Raw genomic sequence first — 6,026 nt, forward strand, 5'->3', positions numbered from 1 at the left:
GACCAAATTATTTTAGGTAAAGTTAAATATTCCATGTAGGTATTCAGCAAATGAACACATGTGAAAAGCATATTACTATGCTAGATATAGTGTCAACCTATAGGGAACTGTTCCTTCTTTGTGTAGCAGTCCACTGAATCAGAGGCTCAATCAGAAATGACTTGATGTGGCCCAATTGAAATGAAAAGCCTATATAGCCTGCATTTGTCTATAATGGGAATTTTTAAATAAATGCTGCAGAGGTTGTGGAGAGACTGGAACACTTATATACTGTTGGTGGGAATGTAAAATGGTTCAACCACTTTGGAAATTGATTTGGTGCTTCCTTGAGAAGCTAAAAATAGAAGTACCATATGATCCAGCAATCCCGCTCCTTGGAATATATCCTAGAGAAATAAGAGCCGTCACATGAATAGATATATGCACAACCATGTTCATTGCAGCACTGTTCACGACAGTAAAAAGATGGAAACAATCTAGGTGCCCATCAACGGACAAATGGATAAACAAATTATGGTATATCCACACAATGGAATACTACATAACAATAAACAACAACGATGAAGCTGTGAAACATAACATGGAGGAATCTGGAAGGCATTATGCTGAGTGAATTTAGTCTGTCACAGAAGGACAAATATTGTATAAGACCACTATTATAAGAACTCAAGAAAAGATTTAAACGCAGAAGAAAACATTCTTTGATGATTACTAGGGTGGGAAGGAGGGTGAGGGTTATTCATTAACTAGATAGTAGACAAGAATTATCTTAGGTGAAGGGAAGGACAGCACACACTACAGAGGAAGTCAGCACAACGGGACTAAACCAAAGCTAAGAAATTTCCTGAATACAACCAAACACTTTGAGGGACAGAGTAGCAGGGGCGGGGGTCTGTGGACCATGGTTTCAGGGGATACCTAGGTCAATTGGCATAACAAAGTTCATAAGAAAATATTCCGCTTCCTTCTTTGGTAAATGGCATCAGGGGTCTTAAAAGCTAGTGCTCAATAAATATGAGAGGGAGAGATTCAGAATCATGGAAATGAAACACATCATATAATAATTTCTGAGTGTTTTCCTTTCATTATACTCATCATTCTTTTGGTTCTTTCTGAAGATTCATGTCTTTGCCTGAAGCAAGTTATATATTTTTTATTAATAAACTTTGTTTTTAGAACAGTTTTAGATTTATAGAAAAAGTGAGCAGATAGTACAGAGTTCCCATATTATCCTGCTCAGAACAGACACACAGTTTCCACTATTATTAACATCTTACATTAATATGGTACATTTGTTACAATTAATGAGCCCATACTAATACATTTTTATTAACAAAAGTCCATACTTTATTTATATTTCCTTGGTTTTTACCGAATGTCTTTTTTTCTGTTCCAAGATCCCATCCAGGACAACATTACATTTAATTGCCATGTCTCGTTAGGCTCCTCTTGGTTGTGACAGTTTCTCAGACTTTCCTTGTTTGTGATTACCTTGACAGTTTTGAGGAGTTCTGGGCAGGTCTATTGTAGGATGCCCCTCTATTGGAATTTGTCTGATGTTTTTCTCGTGATTAGACTGGGGTTATGGGTTTTGGGGAGGAAGACCACAAAGGTAAAGTGTCATTCTCATCACATCATATCGAATAATATCAACATGGTTTATGACAGTAAATGTTGACCTTGATCATCTGGCTGAGGTAGTGTTTGTCAGGTTTCTTCACTGTAAAATTACTCTTATTTTCCCCTCCTTGCCATATTATACTCTTTGGAAGGAAGTCACTACCCACATTTAAGGAGTGGGAGTTATGCTCTACCTCCTTGAGGGCAAAGTATCTACATAAATTGTCTGAAATTCTTCTGCATGGGAGATTTGTCTCTTCTTCCCCCATTTATTTATTAATTCAATCATTTATTCAGTATGAATTCATGGGTATTTATTTTATACTTTTTATTAGATGTTTTAATATCTGACAGGGCTAGCCCCCATCACTGTCTGTCTTTTTTAAGGCATTTCATAGCTGTTGCTTATTTATTCTTCCTAAAATACTTTATAAATTTTATAAACATAAAAACTGATGATTTTTTTATTGAGACTGTGTTAAATGTATGTACTAACTTACCAAAAACCAAAACCAAACCTGTTGCCATCAAGTTGATTCCAACTCATAGCGACCCTATAGGACAGAGTAGAACTGCCCCATAGATGGTAATCTTTATGGAAGCACACTGCTACATCTTTCTCCTGAGGAATGGCTGGTGAGTTTGAACCGCTGACCTTTTGGTTAGCAGCTGAGTGCTTAACCATTGCGCCACCAGGGCTCCTTATATACTAATTTAGGGAGAATTAATTGAGATCTTTATTATGTTAGGTTTGCCTGTGTTTGGTCTTTTAGAAGAGTTTTATCATTTTCCTCATTAGTTTTGAACCTTTCTTGTTAAGTTTATGCCCAATACTTATGTATTTTTTTTAAAAAGAGTAATTTCTTTCGTTTTAATGGGATCTTGGGTGTTATTTAGCATTCTGTTACTTAGTTAAATAGTAGTTCTAGTTTCACTTAAATCCTTACCTGAACTTTTTTCTCTTTTAAGAATAGCATGTAACATTGTTAGTTCTCAATAAATAACGAATGATTGGGTCAATATTTAGGTGTAATTAAAGAAGTATTACAACATGAAACAAGTGAAAAGTTACAGACAAGGAAGCATTAGGCATAGTCCAAGAAAAAGAACTTTCTGAAATTTGGAATTTTCAAATATTTATAATATATCAGATCATTTAAAACCATAACAATATCCTTTCTGTTTCTTATGATCTTTAAATCCAAAGAAACTTACTTCTTGTAAGCAACAACTTGAGTGTAGGAAATTGAAGTCTATTACTGGTCACAATTCATTAAAATCTTCACATTATAAAGCAAAGGGTAGTTGTAAGTATAAAGTAAAATTTTAAAACAGAACAAAAATATAGTAATGATTCAGCTGTATCAAAGCCTGTTAGAGAGTGATATAAGTACATTAGTTTAATTTGTCACCAGCAATACTTTTCGTTTGTTTAGCAAACATCCAAATAGAATTTTAAAAACAGCTCAAATTTCTCCTTAAATATACTGGGTATTGTGTGTATGTGTGTGTGGGGGGGGGGTGAGGGCAGTTGTTAACTAGTTTAAGGATGGCTTTGTGTTATGTGTAAGCAGCAGGTACACTAAAGTTAGGGTAATTAATAAGCACCACGGAATGTCATGAAGTAGTAGCAAGATGCATGCAAACCATGTTGGAGTTTCCTTTGTTATTCGATGTAGATCCAAAAAAAAAATAAAAATAAAAAGAATCCAGTTGCTGAGAGTCAATTCCAATTCATTGCGACACCATGTGTGTCAGAGAAGAGCTGTGATCCATAGGGTTTTCAATGACTGATGTTTTTGGAAGTAGATCACCAGATCTTTTTTCCGAGGACCACTGGGTGGACTTGAACCTCCAACCTTTTGGTTAGCAGCCTAGGGTGTTAACTGTTTGTACCACCTAGGGATTCCAATTGTGCTTAGTGGTTATATTTATTTATTTTTGTTTTGTGAGGAAATTAGTGGGAGTAGGGACATGCTGTTTGAGGCTTAGTGGACTCCCATAAGGCCACTTTTATATGACCAGATCCACTGTTTTAAATATTCTGTACACACCAATATAGTGAACAGGTTGCCAGCTTTTTAGCAGCTTCAGGAAGTCTAACTACAAGCTATTGTTTGCAAAATGTTAGATACTGTGCAAATGATAACATCTATTGTTTCTCCTTATTAAAAACAATATATCAAATGTAAATTTAGAAATGGAGAAAAGTATAATGAAAACAAATCATCTATAATGTTACTGCACAAAGATAATTATTATTGAATTTTGTTGACATATGTATAAGGTTATTGTAGCTTTGTTTATAATAGCAGAAGTTTGGAAACAATCTGTGTCCATTAATCAGTGACTAATTAAATAAATCATGATACATTCACACAGTGGAATACTATTTAGCTATAGAAAATGAGAAAATGCTTTATGTGCTAAAATAAAAAATTATTTATTATAAATGAGAAAAGCAAGGTAAAAAGAGTGATGGTTATCTTTTTTAAAAGAAAGTGTGTGAAATATATTTATATTACCTTGGGCTCATTTCCTTAGAGAAAAGGAAAAGATACACAAGAAATAAGTAAATATGGAGTGAGGGAGGAAATGTGGTTTATACGAACAACATCAAAAGCGAGACTTCTCAATGTCTATCCTTTTATTTTGATTTTTGAAGCATGCGAAGCATGTGTAAACTGTTTTAAAAAAAAGTTAAAAAAATCAGTGTAAGCTCTAGAGCTGAAATATATCCTCACATTTACTGTTCAAATAGAGGAAAGGTACATAATTTCTGCATCCGAAGTGCAATAATTTATTACAGGCAACACTGGAAAGTTTAAAGTATTCAACCTCTTCGATGAATGTCTTTATTCTTAACCAAGACTGGAGAGTTTCTGGTTTCTGGTAATCTGAGAACAAATTGTTACCTGTTTGTTTTTAGGTTGAAAGGAGTAGAGGTAATTTTGTTTTCAGTAATATGAGTTGATTAGGAGTTTAGATGAGGCTGGATAGACTCTCTCCAGTAATAGATTCTTTTAAAGAGAAACTGACCAATTATGAATGATAGGGATCACCTGGCTAGTAAAGTCAGGGCCTAGCTGCCTGGAGCTAATAATTTAATTTGTAAGCCCTGCCCCCTCCAGCCAAGGTTGCTTGAGAACATATTATAAGTGAAAATATTATATAGATATTCAGTTAAACTTTAGGAAAATGCCACATGAGTAGCAAATTCCCTGCAAAGTCTGAAAAGATTGAGAAGAACCAAGGTATGAAAAACTGTAGAAATAGAATTTTTGTAGCTAGAGATGCAAAAACACAAGCCTACCAAAAGTGGTCATCTTTGACTGAGAAGAAGTGGCAAAAATTGGTGAAGGAAGTGCTTCTAATTTGAGAGTAAACTGACCAAACGGGGGGGGGAAAAAAGCAAGTCCCAGAGAACTGCTAGAGAAACTAAGGTAAATAGTAGGGTAAGCAGGGATGGTCGAGTCCCAGCGCAAGGAATAAAGATGGGAAGTATCAGGGGTAGAAATGAAAAGAAACCAAAAATATCCACATTAATCTGAAAATCCTCTGCTGTCCACATGGGTTATGCTGTAAAACGAAAATTGGTGTTTTGGATGAAGATCTGGAAGAACTTCAAGATCCTAAATAAATGAAAATTCTGTTTTTTTAGCATCCTGGGTTTACCAAGGCAAAAAGCAGAGCTGGTGCACTTTAGGGAGATTTTTTTAAGGCTGGGAAGTTGTAGTAGAAGATCTCAAAAATCCCTTGTAATTCTAAAACGCTTCTACAAAAAAAAGAGTTGGAGGGCAAAATGGCGCTCTAGGCAGAAGCACCACGCTGTCCCTCCACAGCAAAGATCCGAAAAACTAAGCCGAACAGAGAATACAACAATCCCGAAACCCTAAAACATCAAATGAAGAGATAAATAAATCAACCAAGCACCAAATGGAGTGAAAAAATTGACAGAGAACAGAGAGCGGGGAGAGATTCATGCAGAGGTCCCCTACCAGCTAACGCAGCACGGATCCACCATCTTGCACTCCTATCGGAGACCAGCAAATGGGGGTACGAGAAAGCAGCCTCACGGAGCATCCAGCGGGACACAAAACAACTGGTAATTTGCTGTGTGCGCTTTCCCACCCCCCACCCCTCTTCGCCCCGGCTTGGCCTCCTCTGCTTCCCACGGCCACAGTCTCTTGACCAGGAAGCGACGGCTGCTTGGATTCCACACACCCAAGCGGGCGACTCTCTGGGTGCTATTTGTGGGCTGCTGGTGTTGCTTTTTTCCGCTTCTTTTGATTTCTTCCTTGCCTCTTGCCATCTCCCCCTCCTTTCGCTCGAGTGCCTTGCTCTGTGCGCCATCTTTGCTTCTTCCTGAGGGGCAGCAGAGCGCCGGCAATTTGTGATATACGCTT

The 6,026-nt window shown here is 36.7% G+C and overlaps 1 protein-coding gene across 1 annotated transcript in view; it reads left to right on the plus strand.

Annotated features, from left to right (window-relative positions):
- Window positions 1–6,026, plus strand: part of FUNDC1 (FUN14 domain containing 1) — a 28,795-nt gene that overhangs the window by 20,384 nt on the left and 2,385 nt on the right. The window lies entirely within an intron of this gene.

The sequence above is a fragment of the Trichechus manatus genome, unplaced genomic scaffold (genome assembly GCF_000243295.1).
Source record: "Trichechus manatus latirostris isolate Lorelei unplaced genomic scaffold, TriManLat1.0 scaffold00046, whole genome shotgun sequence".
Lineage (NCBI taxonomy): Eukaryota > Metazoa > Chordata > Mammalia > Sirenia > Trichechidae > Trichechus > Trichechus manatus.